The following is a 17,462-nucleotide window of genomic DNA, read 5'->3' as shown; positions in this document are numbered from 1 at the left end:
GCTGCACCGTTCAGGATCCCAGCATCTGCATGTAAACGCACGATGGGGCACACAGCAGCAAGCTCAGACAGCGATGACAGTTTAATTTTGAACGTGTCTGAGAGCTTATATGAGGCTGAAGGATCGGTTTATGTTGTATCTGTTTGAAGTTTAGGAATTAGGTGCGTCAATATGGGCGATCATACGGTCATGTAGCCAGTGGTGGACTGGGACTAAAAATCAGCCCGGGACTCTCGACCGGCCCACTTCGGTACCACTAGTAAATTGTCAACGGGGGACTGGGGGATGTGCTAGTGACTTATCCGACCGGCCCACTTCGGTACCGGCCCATCGGGATTCGTCCCGATGGCCAGTCCGCCACTGCACCCAGCCCAGCCCACGTAAACTGTCAACGGGGGGAGCCTCGCTGCGGGGAAACGGTGGACCTAGTGTTCCGAACGGAGTGGGAATAATAATAATAATAATAATAATAATAATAATAATAATAATCCGTGCATTTTATCCATTAATTTCCCCAACATTGTGGTAAAAAAAAAACACACGTTTAATCCATGTTGGTGTACTACTACAACCAGTGGTGTAGTGGGGATGTTTTTACTGGGTGGACGGGGTGGTGGGTGGACGGGAGACACTATGGACGTGCTCGTGAACTGTCAACGGGGGGGGGGGGGCTTGGGGACCTCTGTGTCGCCTGTCAGCGCAAGTTACATGATGCCGTTTAGACAATATAATAATAAAGGGCGGTGCCGGCTGTCATCGAACCGATCCGGCCTTTCTGCGCGACTATCACTCAAATGCGGGACATAGTCTCAATGTGTGGGACCCGGGACAAATAATAAAAATGCACAGTTCTGCCCCTCACACACACACGCTTCAAATCAAGTTGCATAAATGCTTGAGCTACGTTTTTATTATAATTACTGTGAAATCTGCCTATTATGTTTTCGTCATTATTACAACAAACACACACTTGCAACTGATAACACTGGCAATGATTTTAGATGTATTAGACTATTCAAAAAAGAAATCATGCTTCAAATAAGTGGGGGTACGGCGTAGCCCCGCGTCCAACGCCCACTACACCACTGAGTCTGCAACTACAAAAAGCTAAGGTTTGTTTTCTCATCAGGAAATGCAGACCGGCTCAAACAAAAGATTTTTAAATCATCATCCTCACGATCATTTAATGTATCATATGTTCGCCGAATTGACATGAAAGCACTAATAAATGTAGTTTCATCCACTTGAGTTTACAACTACAAAAGGAGGAAATTCAGCAGCTCTCACTACCGATTTTTAATCCTAATTTAATCATCATCTTCACCACGATCATTTATGTTTATGTTCGCCAAATTGACATGAAAGCACTGACAAATATGAATATACTGTTGTCAACTTCATTAAAACGTTATTAACGTGCCTAAACTCAGTAATTCACCATTTCTACGCATGACAACACACTTTGTCCGTGTTTGGCTCTCTCGCCGCACAGTGAAGCGTTCCCGCATTGACGTCACTTCCGGCTTCACCCAAAACCTCAAAATGAGTCGAAGGAATTTTCCCACGATGTTCGAAATTATTGATATTTATCGGAACGGTATCGCTTTTTCTTTTTTAAACTGACGGTTCGAGATTACTAGTAGCCCACTATTTCATTGCACAACAGTTGTTGGGTTCGTGTCACAGGCTCTTTAAGTAACAATACATGAAAGTATAAGTTTTAATTGTGTCTAAATAACTCAAAATTAGGTATTTCTATCTAAGAACATGTTCCCTATTTTAAAGTGAAGTCTTGTTCATAACTAATAAGCTCGTAGTTTGACTCTAATTGACCTGAACAGGTTCCCTATTCTAAAGTTGCCTCATCTTCACACTTTGTAAATACATTATAGCACACAACTACGGAAATTAACCTCAACAATACATGAACAAAGTAGGCACATGTTGAAATATCTGTTTTATTAATGAACCACTAAAGAGAGATTCAGACACATACACAGGGTTGCCAACTCTCACGCATCTGGCGTGTGACACACGCTTTCACTCTCAATCTCACGCTCAGGCTGCCCAAACTATTCTCACGCCAAAAACAAGATGAACCGGCGATCGTTTTTGGTTGGTTATTTACAATGTTGAGTTGACAGCTGCTCAAACTGTCGATCTGCTATGCTGGGTGAGCGGGGTGGACCCCTTATAGATAGGCCTACTGTCTTTTTACGTTAGTGAGCCGGATCATTTGGCTCGGCTCTCTTAAAGCGCCGGCTGTTTCGGCTCCCAAACGGCTCTTCATGTTACCACAGTTTACCACAGAGCCTCAGTTTCGCCGCTGCGAGGCTCCAGTGCTCGCAGCTCACGTGCGTGCTCCACTAAAGACCCCCCGCTCAGCGCGTCCAAATCGTGCACGTTCCATGTTGTCCTGTAGCAGGCACCTTCGATGTCGGGGAAACAATCTTCAATACTCCGAAAATAATCCCACCAGACTCCTTTGCCCCTCCAACAGAGGGATATCCTTGTCCTTTTTCCTTTTTGTCATTTCAAGCGATAAAAACTCTCGATCTTCTCTCGAATTATTAATATTTTTTGGACGCCCTCGGCTCGTGTTCAGGGCGTCCCGAGCTGAATAAGGGTGTCAAATGACGGCAAGACGGCCCCCTGGCGGAAACGCTGGTCAGTGTTAATAAACAAAAAAACACAAGGCGATGTGCCTGCAAGACTTCACACAGGTGAACAAAACATATTACCCCTGTGCAGCAGCTAACCTGCCTGCGAGCCTTCGCTCAGGTCACATTTACACACGGCGCGGCTGAAGCCTGCGAAAACGGCATCGATAGTTGCCGACAGTTTAGTATTTTTAAAATACCGTTACTATGTCAAACATGCTCAAAACTTTCTGACACACTCTCTTAAACACCTTTAACATTATATCTCATTTCCACAAGTTGACACAGAATCCGATTGATTGTCTGGATTGCTTCTGAGGAGGGTGCGGAAGTGTCCCCCCTAAAATAACCCAGGCGTCACCGCTCGCCTGCCAAAGGTTCCACCTTGGCGCTACTTACTATTACTGTTTCTCAAACAGTAGGCCTACAGATAAACCATAAAATGATATGAATGTCACCAAAATAAATACAGATAATGTTGAGCTTTTCAAAACAATAAATTCACTGTTTATCAAAAATAAATAAAAGTAAATACACAAATAATTGTAAATGTTTTGGGGTGTACCACATATATATGTGCTAAGGTCCCGCTATTGACACGATAGCAGTCATTTAGTGCGCATATGTGTAATTAAACCCATGATATCAAAATCTCACTCCAGCCAGGTACCCAAAGTTGGCAACCCTGACATACATGTACCAAAACCAAGCGGCAAACTCTGGGGAAGAGCCGGGACGCGAATACGGAAGTGGCACACACTGCAGTTCATATATTGGCCGATAGACGATGGCTGCAGAAAGGAGCAATTTCCATAGACCCCCATGTTAAAATGCCCAATTTTACAGCAGAAAAAACCATGTTTCTACCCCTGGCTCCATACATTTTATTATCGATATAGTTAGATTCCACCTTCATGATTATGGATCTGTGAGTGAATTGTTTTCTAACACGACCCTTTTATTTATATTAGATCTTAAAGTTTTTGCATAAATCAGGGCGTGGTCACATTCAGTGACGGCTCTGTGAAGTGACTGCTCGTGCTAGCTTCTTGCCTCTCTGCTAGCTGCTCCGTGAAGCTAGCTACAGGTACTCCTGGTCAGTTCATCCAGGAAACACAACTTGAAGCCGGCCGTGGTTGTTTGTTCTTCATGCTTATATATCGGGCTATTGTGACTCGCTCTGCGGTTAAAACAGACGGTGCATGAATGCGGTTTTGCGGTAAGTGAAATTTGAGTGCTTTATTTATGTGTTAATGATTTTAATCTACGTAATGAATGGGCTTGGGTTGCGAGTGGTAGCTACATCGGTGCTAACAATGCTAATCGTAGCCTCCAAGTTAAAATCATAGACTGTATATATAAAGGTTAAAACAAAATAGAGAAGTGTTAAGCGTAAAGTGGGATAATACTGTTGAACAAACAGCTTCTGTTTGAGGTTGATAAAATAAGGTCATCCTTGTAACTTAGAGAGATATTTTATTATGTAGGTAGGAACTGTATGCTTCACTAAGGTTATTTAAATTGGCTATGCTCAAGTATGTAGACAAGCTAATGTCGAAGTAGTAGTGTATGTGAAATCAACCTCACAACAAGATGTGTGTATATTATAAATATTAATGTCATATATCAAGATGATTAGTTAGATATTACAATATGGTTGGTTGAGCTGGAGTTCATTATTGAGCTTACACGTTAACATCACAGTCATCTGAAGAACTAACCCAAACCTTGTTCTTTTTATTAATTGCATTACCAAATGGGTATCAAATAAACAGTAAGCATTGGTAACACAACTTCCAAAGTTACAGTAAAATAAAAAGGACCCTGACTCGGACAATACACAATCCAACATGTTCAACAGAAGATAATCAGTTATATTGTTTGTACACATGGTACTTTACATATATATCTGTTTGTTTAAGGTGTCCAGGTGACGCAGACAGGCTGGACCAGAGAGTGAGAGACAGAACTGGACTCCTCACAGCAGTGAACTTCAGCTCAGGTACAAAGAGTCTTTTTTTCATACTCTACAAAGAATCAAGAAAGATATTTGTTTAAATGAATGAAGTATTGACTTTAATACACTGATATACATTCCATTAAACAATACTAGATCACCTACACATCAGTGAAGTTGAGGGTTTTTTCTGTGCAAAAAGTTACGTTTAGATGTTAACAAGCAATATGATTTTGTCAGCTTTCTAATTTAATGTATTAAATGCAAAGATATTTAACACATAGTGAGAACTGCTACTATTTATCTCTGAATATTGTTCAAAAAAAGTGGTAAAAGTTATTCTTTCAGTGAGACAACAGAGCAAGCTTCTACAGTTGCACTACGTTTTGATAACAGTTAAATATTATTTTGATAATAACATATATTTCAATGTTGATGAACTTCATACTGTTGAAATAAAAAAAAACATTACAATTACAAAATAATTATATCTCCAGCCCCTAAACACACAAACACACCGCTTTCATAAATAACACACTTGTTCTGCAATAATATGTTTTATGTTTCCTGTAATGTTTGTTAGGAAAGGACATGCCTGAAAGAAAAAACATTTTTTCCTTCTCTGAGGGTCAAGAAGAACATCCAAGAGGAACATTAAAAGCTGATGCTATGAGATTTTAAGACCAGTACACTAAGAAACTACTTTTATTGTAAAAACAGTCAGCTGATCGAATGCACCTATTTCCACATCTACACTCCATCAGCTGATTATTTCTATTTGCCTCGCTTTATGAGCCTCACATCACTTGTGCCTTGTACCGCAGAGTTTGCAACGTCACAAATAAATAGGGCCAATCTTCAGTCAGATGTGAATGTGTAATTTAACATTTTCAGTAAGAATAATGGACAAAAGGAGTGCAAATACAAATACAATTTATTGAAATGTGAACCAAAACTTAATCAAACATGTTTTAAATAAAAAGCACATATGGACAGAAGGTGTAAACCTATTAAATGTATAAGTAAACACATTTAGTCAAATATAGTGACAGACTAGGCCTGTGCAGTTGGTATCAGCTTTGCCCAGCATGGGCTCCTCCATCAGGCCTGTTCCTCCTCCAAGAGGAAGGCCCTCAGTCCTCTCCAAACCAACAGACAGGACGTCCATCACACGGAGGTTTCTCCCTGAAGTCTCCGCAGCTCTCTGGAAACCACGCTATCTCAATCCGTCCACACTGAATATGAGAGGGGGAAAATGAAATAACAAATGCTTTAGACCAGTGGTTTTCAAAGTGTGAGGCGCGCCTCCCCTGGGGGGCGCCAGAGAGCTTCAGGGGAGGCGCAGCGTGAGACACAAAAGAACGAGAAAAAGACGAGTAAAGTGACGCTTGCCCACTTGTGGCTGTCTGTGGAGACCGAGTTCCCCCACCTCGCCAAAAAGGCTGTAAAAGTGCTCATTCCCTTCACCTCCACCTGTGAGTGCAGGTTTTCCGCATTGACTTTGAACAAAAGCAAGTACCGGTCAAGGCTGCAGCCAGAGGATGATCTGTGTTTATTCCTCTGTGCATCAAAGACGCAGACTCATTGTTCCCACTAAAGTAGGGGTGAGTGTAATAAGGAGGCCAAGTTGACGTTCAGTGTGTTACCGGGAGTATATAAGGATTAATCCACCATGTTGAAAATCTTAAAAAAAATATGTCTTGAGAACACGGCGTGCGGAAATATACGGGTCGTGCTGCAGCTAGATGTGCCTGTCCTCTGTAAGAAGGTGTCGGCGACTAACATGCAAGGAAGAACGGCTGTCCACAGGCCATACTTGTCAACCCTCCCGATTTTCGCGGGAGACTCCCGATTTCATTGCCCTCTCCCGGTTTCCTTCCGGGATCATATTTCTCCCGCATTTCTCCCGATTTCTGACAAAATCAGATTTACTCAGGACTGTTTCCACTCGGACTTTAATACAGCTACACCATTGTTTGGTTTCCATGGTAACACGTCTCTTTAGTAGCGCGCGCAACTCAAAGTCTGAGAGGGTGAGGCAGATAGTCACAGAAAACAGAAGAAGAATCGACAACTACTCCACTCTCTGCTCACTCCTTTCCTGTAAAATACAGGTCCAGCCCGCACATATGCTCCATCCAGGATGGTGCTACAGGCTGCAAGGCAGTGCACTTACAACTACAATAAGCATGTTAATGTTAATCTAACAGCTCCGGCGATCCACTTAGATTTTCAATACTATTACTGTATAACTAATATATCAGGTTAAGAGGCACATTCAAATAAAGATTGGTCTTTAAATACATGTTGTCTTTTGAATTGTTTGTCTAAAGTCAAGGATCTAGAACTGGTATTTAGTTGTAATGATACAGTCTGGTTATTATGCTGTTTGGAGGAGGCCTCACAGGTAAGAACTACCTACCATGAAATGTACCTTAGCTTGACTTAAATGTATTAAACGTATAGTTAAGTGATATCAAAATATAAATAACTAATGTCATGCAAACATATTAATATTTACTTGATTCCAATGTTGAATTTAGCACAATTGCATACAAACGTTAAGGGATTTTAAGATTCTGAAGTATTATGCTAAAAACTCATTAACTTCGATTAGTATTTATAGTTTTGCTGAATAGTTTCATGTCCGCTTACCTTAGAAACGTAAAATGCCACGGCAGTGTGCAGATGGGGAGCATGTTAGCTTAGCTTGGTAGCTTCAGCTAGCTCTGGAACTTTCAGCTCCGTGGCAGCAGGTCCCGCCTCGGCTCCGCATCTTTGTCCTTATTTGGAGCAGGCTGGAGTAGGCGGGAGTTGACCTCTGACGTCAGTGTCGAGCCGTTAGTGGCCGACTCCGCCTAGTAAGGGCTTCTCGGCAACTCTGCAGAATCCTATGGGTGACGTCACGGACCCTACGTCCATTTATATATACAGTCTATGGTTCTTACACAATAGGTGTACTGTTCTCTATATGTGTTGTACTGTCTCAGTGTGAACATAGATTAAACAGCCAGCCAAACTCTTTTGAGAGCCAGGGAATGAGCAGCCGTGCTCCTTTATTGACTTATTTGCAGTCCACTGACATTCAAACAGAGTGAAACTATAAAAAAAGAAGTTACAAATTTAATTTTAATTTAAGCACAACCTCGATCCAGAGGTTTTAGCCAACTATAGACCTATTTCTAATCTTCCGTTCCTCTCAAAAATTATTGAGAAAGCAGTCGCAAAACAGCTGTGTGATTACTTAAAAAACTATGATTTATTTGAAGATTTTCAGTCTGGCTTTAGAACACAACATAGCACAGAGACAGCTCTGGTTAAAGTCACAAATGACATTCTAATAGCCTCAGACAAGGGACTTGTCTCTATTCTTGTCTTGCTCGATCTTAGTGCTGCATTTGATACTATCGACCATGATATCCTATTGCAAAGACTAGAGCACTTAGTTGGCATACAGGGAACTGCTTTAGGCTGGTTTAGGTCCTATCTATCTGAACGCTCTCAGTTTGTACGTGCCAACGATGAATCTTCCATGCAAACCAAAGTTAGCCATGGAGTGCCACAGGGCTCAGTGCTTGGACCTATTTGGTTCACACTATATATGCTTCCGTTAGGCAATATTATAAGGAATCATTCTGTAAACTTTCATTGTTATGCGGATGATACTCAACTATATTTATCAATCAAGCCTGATGAAATTAATCATCTAAATAAAATTCAAGACTGCCTCAAGGACTTGAAAACGTGGATGACCTTAAATGTTTTGATGTTAAACACGACCAAAACTGAAGTTATTGTACTTGGCCCAAAGAATCTACGAAACAAATTATCTAAAGATATACTAACTATGGATGGCATTAATTTGGCCTCCAGTGAGACTGTAAGGAATCTTGGTGTTATATTTGATCAGGATTTATCCTTTAACACCCACATAAAATCAATTTCAAGGACCGCCTACTTCCATCTATGTAACATTGCAAAAATCAGGCATATCTTGCCTCAAAACGATGCAGAGAAACTATTCCATGCATTTGTTACTTCAAGGCTGGATTATTGTAACTCCTTATTATCAGGGTGTACCAAGAATTCAGTCAAGTCGCTTCAGCTGATTCAAAATGCTGCAGCTCGTGTACTAACCAGAGTTAGGAAAAGGGACCACATTACTCCTATTCTGGCTGCCTTACACTGGCTCCCTATAGAACACAGGATAGAATTTAAAATTCTTCTTCTCGCCTACAAAGCCCTGAATGGGCAGGCGCCATCTTACCTTAAAGAACTCATTATACCCTACTGTCCTACTAGGGCATTGCGTTCCAAGAATGCAGGGTTGTTGGTTGTTCCAAGAGTCTCTACAATTACAATGGGAGCCAGAGCCTTTTCTTATCAAGCTCCACTTTTGTGGAATCAGCTTCCAGTTTGTGTTCGGGCGGCAGACACCCTATCCGTTTTTAAGAGTGCGCTTAAGACCTTGATTTTTGATAAAGCTTATAGTTAGGGCTGATTAGATTCAGTCCCTAGTTTTGCTGATATAGGCTTAGTTTGTCGGGGGACATCTTACTTCTTCATTCTCTCTGTCTATACCTGTGTACTCTCACGTTCCGATTAACCCAGCTTCCCCAAATGTCTTTCTTTTTGGTGTCTATATACGCCGGGATCCGGAGTCATGGATGATCCTGCGGTCCTGTGTCATGGATCGCGAGTCCTGGATCTTGAGTCGTGGCTGTGGTCCTGGATCATAACTCCTGGATGGATATCCTCGTGGATTCATCTTCCTATTATACACACATGCATTTCCAAACATTTGGACTACCTATGTTGCAAATGTATTATCTTTTCAATTTACACACGGCATCTATTGCACCTCTGTCCGTCCTGGGAGAGGGATCCCTCCTCTGTTGCTCTCCCTGAGGTTTCTCCCATTTTTCCCTTTAAACTGTGGGTTTTCTCTGGAAGTTTTTCCTTTTACGATGTGAGGGTCTAAGGACAGATGGTGTCGTATTGTCATACTGATATTCTGTACAAACTGTGAAGTCCACTGAGACAAATGTAACATTTGTGATATTGGGCTATATAAATAAACATTGATTGATTGATAGGCTACATGCAAGTGTAACATACACAGATTAACAAATAGGACCGCTAAGTGTAAACAAGGTAAATATAGCTAATGCTAGCCGTGCAAAAAGCATGTATACAGGCTAGTATGGCTAACACTAGCATGTATGCTAATGCTACCGTGTATGCTAATGCTAGCGCGAATTCTAACGCATTTTCTCATTGTGGTTAAACACAGGCCCGGTTCTACGGGGGTGTATAAGGGTGCAGTTGAGTCGTTATGCACCCTCATTTGAAAAATGAAAAGTAAAAAAAAAAAAAAATAGTGAAAAATATTACATAATAGCAATAATAATAATAGTAGTAATAATAATGAATAATTATATGAAGAATATAGTTGAAATCAAATAAATTGTAATTGTGGTTAAATAATGTCTGCTGCATTTATTTGGTCAATTTAAACGGTAAGTAACGTTATTATTAGGGCCGGGACTCGATTAAATTTTTTTATCTAATTAATTACAGGCTTTGTATTTAATTAATCGCAATTAATCGCATTTTTAATCACATATAAATATTTGACCTGAGAACAGTGAGAAGCAATTATTTTCACATGGATTTTAGTATACCATTGAATAATGACTGAATACATAAGCTTAAGCAACAAAACATTGTTTATTTTTTTCAAGGTGGTACTTAACAAAGACCAACAGAAAAGTGCAATTTTTGCCATAAAGTGTAGCAATAGCATATTTAGGAATATAGTACATTTCAGAGATTCAGGTAACCTATAGACCTTCTGTAAACTATAACACTTTGTTTTTTAAGTAAAACACAATACTTTCAAGTACATTCAGAACATTGGAAACCCTGACTATTAGAAAACATCTCTCTGTTGCTTCAGAGGCCATAACAGACTTTGTTGATTTACCAACAGTTGATTTAAAAAAATCTAATCAATTTCAGTCCAACTCTCTCAATAACCTTGGCTAAAACAATAAACAGTTCAACATAAAGTGCCAGTTGCACCAACAACGTAATAAATAGTTCAACATAAAGTGTACCATTTAAAATAAAATAAAAAAGTGCCAGTGATTGACCTCAATCCCTCCTATTCTTCCAATATCCTGATGAAAAATAAAATCTCTCTGTTGCATAGGCCACTGTTTGATCAACGCGAATTGGGTGTGGGTCCTTGTACTCCGAGTCGGGCTAACGTCCACGCTAGCTTCCACGCTAGCTGCTATATGTTTTGCATTGCGGTGATACTTGAGGCTTGATGTGCTGCGTGTCACGATTCTCATGTTATGTCACGTTTATAGTTTTGTAGGTTTGGGTGTTTTTGCTGTTTTCCATGTCATGTTTTCCTTTGGGTTATTGTCTTGTCATTAGTTTCCCTGGTGTGTCTAATTGTCTGATTATGTTCACCTGGGCCCCTGTGTGTTCTCCTCCCTCCTCACCTGTGTCTTGTTGTGTGATTGAGTCTTGTGTGTATTTAAGTTCTGGGTTGTCTGTCTGTCTTGGTCGGTTCGTCTTGTTCCCTGACTAGTTCTGCGGTGAGTGTTCTGTTTTGTCATTGTACATTTATATCATAGCCTTGAAATAAAGGAAGTTTCAGTTTATATCTGCATTTGGGTCCTGCTTGTTTCACAAACCGTGACACTGCGGTGATATGCAAATTCCTTTTTGCATAATTTGCAAACCACCGTGCTTTTATCGATGCTTCCATCCGTCCGTTTTTTAGAAAAAAATGTCCCATCCACGGGGCCAACCAAAGCGGTCTCATCAGCTTCTTCGTTCACGTTTGACTATTGTTCACTGTGGTTTGTTGTTGTTTGAAGTCATGAACGTTAGTTGGTGCTCCAGTATAATCGGTATCCCTGAAACTCATCCAGTGAGAAACGTTCCGCGGTGAAAAATAAGTGTGATTAAAATGCGTACATTTTTGTGTAATTAATTAATCTTAATTAACGCGTTAAAGTCCCGGCCCTAGTTATTATGTCAGGTGCGCGTGACCTGTGCCGCTGCGCGTTCACCATCTGCAAGGTGCTTAGACAGCAGTCAATGATAGAACTCAGAAAATGGTTAAAACAACCAGCCCTTATCGCCAGCAGTAACGCTGCATCTACTGCAGGTAATAACAGTTCAGATCATGGGGACATTACGTTACCCGCGTCCACTGTCGTGGACAGTGGACACTAACGTCCTCCTGCCCGACTCGCCGGCTTTGCCCGCCTCTTCCACGGACGCGGAGCAGCCGCTGCCGGCTTCGTTGCCCCAAACACCGCCACTCCTCAGCGGCCCGCAAGTGCCAGAGGACCTCGGCAAAACAGAGCCTGCCCAGGTATATTTAAAAAAGTACCCAACTCGCCTGCACAGTGGGGTAAGGCGCTCATTTTGCAGCTCATAGTTTCAAAACAGAGATTGGCTGGAATATTCCTGTAAAAAAGATGCTATCTTCTGCTAAGCTTGTAGACATTTCGGTCTTGAAAGGGGAGTGATTTGTAAAATATCCATAAAGAAAAAGTAAATCTGTTTACAGTTCTGTTTCATATGGGTGTTAAGAGATGTATCCATAGATCTCTTCATGTTGCTCTCAAAGTGCACTAGATTGAAGCTTTTAACTTCAATATTTAAAAAAAAATCTTCCCGGGGGAGCATGCCCCCGGACCCCCCTAGAGAAGGTCAGGTCCCCTCTAGAGGAGGTGAGGACCCCCTAGAGCAGTGGTCACCAACCTTTTTAAGCCCAAGATCACCGACCTCGGCCTACAGATGTAGCACTGAATTTCGGACTCCAGTTTACAGCTTCCTGCCTACTACCTGCCAAATACCAGCATAGAGGAATGTTAAGCCCTCCCACTATTTTCCAAGAGGGCGTTGCCAGATTTTCAATTTCAGGTTTTAACCAGGAGATGAGGCTTCATTCACAAATACAGAAAGACAAGTTTCATGGACTTTCAGTTGTGTTTTGAAGAGCATTTGAACACATCAATATTTTAGATCAACTAAAGTATATCTAATCTTGTAATTCAATAATATATAGTCTTTATATATTACATAATCATAATGTAAATGTTTACATTACACTTCTTTATTTGTTATGCTCATACTTTAACCTTTACAATCGTTTGCTTTAATATGCAGTATATTTTTGTGTTTGCTTCCTCCTGCTCCCTTTCGGACACATACTGTATGATTTATTATTAATATGAAGATATTATTAAGATAAGATAAGATGTTACTTTATTGATTGAACATTTTAGTTTAGAATGTGCTGTCCCACGGTAATTCAGAAGGCTCACAGGTCACATTCCGACCATTATTTAAAACAATAGGTGCTTTCACACCGTCTACAGTTTGATTTGTATAGAGAGAGCTCTGTCAGTTTTCGAATTACCCATTTGCTTTCGGGGAGCCCTATTTTTCAGAGCACATCCTGCTACTAAATATGTCACACGCACGCTCTGTTGACTGGCGCAGCAGCGCGGATGCGATCAATTGCTATAAAAACACTCTTCTACTAATACAGACGGTGTCACTATGCCGGCGGATGTGGTCATTGTTGAAGCCTCTTCAGGCTCCGCATCGGCAGGCCTCTCCCTCGGTTTGGAGCTGTCAAGCTCGACCCTAACGCCGCTTACAGCCGGCCAACTAAAAGTTGTTTTCCGTTCACGTTGTCATTTTTAGACTCCTTCGCTTCTTTGCTTGTGAATCCAAAAGCTGTGACGCTTGGCTGTTTTCGTTTTGCCATATTTTTTTATTACACAGCCAGAGTTAAAAAAATATCAATATGAACATTTCAAATACCGCACCGGCATCACCGCCATAACCATAGCAACGTAAGTAAGAATGCAGCGCCGCCACGTACAGATGGCAACACCCAGACATATTCACAAATATAAAACAAATATTCAGAAACTGTAATGAACAATAACTTATTTATTTCAAGAACTGTTATTTACAGAAACTCAACATTTCTAATCTGTGTGACACAAATATGCACGATTGTTTTGGGCTCCCCCTATTTATCTCAAAGTCAAGCTTCAGGGGAGCTCCCTCCCTCTTCGGGGGAGCCAAGCTCCCCCTAGCTCCCCCCCATTTCGAACAGTGTCTGTGGCTGAATGGCCAGCGATTAGGTGCGGCGCATTTATCATAGGTGATCAGATCTAACTGCCTGCCGTCAGATTTCATTTAAAAAACAGATTTGATTTTAAGACTATTTCTGCGCTCATAAAGAAGGATAAGAATAAGAATAATGCGTATTGAACTGGTTTCATTAATTAGTGAGTTTATTTAACACTAGAACCGCCAATCGGGTCAATTTGTGTGATGTGTGTTGTGTGTGTGCAATGTAACTTTTTTTCTATAAAATATTAAAGTCTCCCAGTCCGTGACTTTTCCTGAAAGTGTGTTATGTAGCACCCTATGTTGTTAGAAATTGCATTCTAATAGCGGGATTTGACGGGTTTAGGTAGGCCTATACAAAAACCTCTGGCGGTTCTAGTGTTAAGGTAATTAGGTACAGTAGAAGCCCTTTTTTATCAGTAACGAATTTAGCAGTTGAACATAAAAGTCAACTAACTGAGGGTCACTTGCAATTACAGTGTTGTGTCTAACTGTAAGCTTGTCACTCAGAGTATACCGTTAATTTAGCTGAGAAGAAAGATCAAGGGGGGAGGGGGGGAGAGAGCTGTGGTTGATGGGCCATTAGTTGTGTAAATACACAGCTGAGAGCTGCCGTTTCATTCAGACTGTTTAAAAAACTGTAACAACGGACTATTTTTCTTAGCGGATGCATGTCAATTTAAATCAATACATACAACTATTTTTTAAATCAATAAAAACATTTTCTAAATCCATAAAAGCATTTAAATTAATATTGGGAGTCATGTCGTTACTTTGTTGAGAATGTGGCCATGTAATAAGCGGGATCATTTGCAGAGACTTGTTCCTTATGGGGAAAATAACACCCTTCATCCAGATGAGGATCCCTCCGCTACACTTTGGGATCCTGATCGACCGACGAAGCTCCATTAAGATATACATATTTTTGGTGAATTACTGAGTTTAGGCACGTTAATAACGTTTTAATGAAGTTGAATACAGTATATTCATATGCGTCAGTGATTTCATGTCAATTTGGCGAACATAAACATAAATGATCGTGGTGAAGATGATGATTAAATTAGGATTAAAAATCGAGAGCCGGGCTGCATTTCCTCCCGTTCGTTTTTTTCGAATAACAACATTATTTTGTTAAATAACAACATGGTGATGTTTTGTAAATGATTACATGTCTCTTATTTAGCAAAGTAGTATGATATCCGTGACATATGGATCTTAACAAAGTTCCGCTGTACATCCAGCATACTGTATCTCACTTTATTTCACATCAGCTCCAGTGTGGAACCCCACTGCACCCCCTGGTGGATCAATGATCCATTGCAGCTGGCTTCATTATAATTACATTTATCTATCACGGGGGCGGTCTATAGTCAAGCTGGAGGTTTTCACTTGAGCGAGGGCAGATCACGTACCAATCACGGCCCTCGCGTTTCAAACTGTCTGAAATGAATCGCTACATCTGTAGGTGAAAGGCGAGATCTACCTATTGCTGAATTGAGTGAAAAAGACGGCCCAGACAATGCTTCCAATTTGAGGCCTTTTATATAGGCTAATTGCATTTGAATTACTGTTACAGTGAAGGCTCCATAATCAGCTCAAGGCATATAAGCAGGGGTAAAGTGCTATTGGGGGGCGGACCTCACCTCCTCTAGGGGGGTCCTCAGGAAGATTTTTTTTTAAATATTGAAGTTGAAAGCATCAATCTGGTGCACTTTGAGAGCAACATGAAGAGATCTATGGATACCTCTCAGCACCATTATGAAACAGAACTGTAAACAGATTGTCTTTTTCTTTATGGATATTTTACAAATCACTCCCCTTTTAAACTGTATTCTTGTTTTACTGCCATATAGTATTTCATACCTGTTGTTCATTTATTCTCTTATTGTTTGTATAATGATCATATGAAGGTGTGCCGCGGAAATATTCTTTTGAATAATTTGTGACAAAACCGTTCTAAACACTCAGAGTCCTTTAGCTCACCTGAGCCCCTCAGTCTGACGGGAGAGGACTCTCCTCCAGCTTGTTGTGGAAACAGCTCCTTATGTTCGTTAGTGCAGCTAGCTAACCAGATGCTAACATCACGGTCCCCGCTAGCACCGGCCCCTCTCTCTCCCTCTCTCCCTCTCTCCCACTCTCCCTCTCACCCTTTCTCTATCACACTAAATGCGCTATTGCCACACACACACACAGCCGAGCTTGAATGACATAAGCACACGTGTATTTCCATGCAACTCTCTGATTGGTGTCTTGCCTCTGTTGCGTTCACTGAACACGGGAAATTACAGTCCTGCCGATGTCTCTTGTGTCATGATGAGGTTCACGTAAAGCACGGTTAATATATTATATTATTGAGGTTTCTCAAATATACGTCAATCAAGTGGCACCTGCTAACGGGGTGGTGGATGATAGGTTTATATCTAAAAATGTATTTTTCAAACATTATTATTTTTATTTTATTTTTCTTTCTTGTATTACTTTTTTTTTTAACGGTCCGCGATCTACCCGCACCACACTCGACTGGTTGGCGACCACTGCCCTAGAGGGTCTTAGATCCACTCCCCACTTATAAAAATAGCACTTTACCACTACACCCTCTCTAATCTCAGATGCACCCTAAGTCATTTTGTTCTGGAACCGGGCCTGGTTAAACATCTCCATATGTCATCACAAGTTACTAATCCATACAGTGAAAGTGTAAGGCTTACACTTACACTTACGGTCATTGCTTTCTGACAGACTTGACCCTTTTACTCTTCAGGTTGCAGAGAAATTAGCAGGTTCTTTATTATACATCCATGGTCTACTGCCATGCTATAGAGAGGCGAAGTCCCGCCCATCTACTTCCGACCCATGGGACCTTATTTCAGAAAAACTATGTATTGAAGTCACAGTTTGTCGTAAAACTGTTGAAATATAAGACTATGAAGAATATGCAACTAGAAAGACTACAAATCCCAGAATCCCTGTCCCGCATGCTGGCCATTACGGAACCGACTAACTCCCCTTTTATGTATGAACAGCTCTCGACATGCCCAGACTTGTAGTGATTTTCACCTCGTTTAATACTTTTCACCTCATTCTGAAAGAAAGAAGTGAAATATGCCAACGTGACGGCCGTCTTGGTGTGTGGTACGAGACGGGAGATGTAGTTCATTGAGCGGTTTCATACAAAAAAAGTGTTACTTCAGTTTTACGACATGTCTTTTTTTTTTACTTGCAAAATTAACTTTTAAATTGACAAACTTCATATGTGTAATTCATGGCACAATTCAAACGGAATCGAAAGATAATCTTTCTCTCCCCATTGACTTCAATACATACTTTTTCCGAAATAAGGTCCCATGGAGCTCCCCCGGAAAGGGAGGGACTTCACCTCTCTATTCAGTTCACGTTCTCCTACTTCCTGTAGGCCTACCCGGTTTGATGTCTAACCTTCAGTAAAAATTTCACAAAAATATAAATGTGCAAATATGAAAAATACAGGTCAATATCACATTGGTAGCTGAACTGTCAATGCCTCAAAACATATTCTTAGAATAAATACCTAATTTTGTGTTATTTAGACACAATTAACACTTATAGTTTCATGTCTTTGTCATATTTGTTAAGTGTTATTATGGGAGAATTACTATTCTTGTGGTACTACTGCCTTATTAGGCCCA

The 17,462-nt window shown here is 40.8% G+C and overlaps 1 long non-coding RNA gene across 1 annotated transcript; it reads left to right on the top strand.

The window, feature by feature from the left end:
• The first annotated feature begins 3,126 nt into the window (after positions 1–3,126).
• Positions 3,127–11,294, top strand: LOC307029082. Its single transcript, XR_013805217.1, has 2 exons — positions 3,127–3,879; positions 4,583–11,294. It is a non-coding gene; the product is annotated as an uncharacterized lncRNA (long non-coding RNA).
• The last annotated feature ends 6,168 nt before the right edge of the window (positions 11,295–17,462 follow it).

Source organism: Notothenia rossii (assembly GCF_949606895.1).
Source record: "Notothenia rossii genome assembly, chromosome: 2".
Lineage (NCBI taxonomy): Eukaryota > Metazoa > Chordata > Actinopteri > Perciformes > Nototheniidae > Notothenia > Notothenia rossii.
The sequence above is the reverse complement of the archived record's forward strand: the minus strand, read 5'-3'. Positions and strand labels throughout refer to the sequence as shown.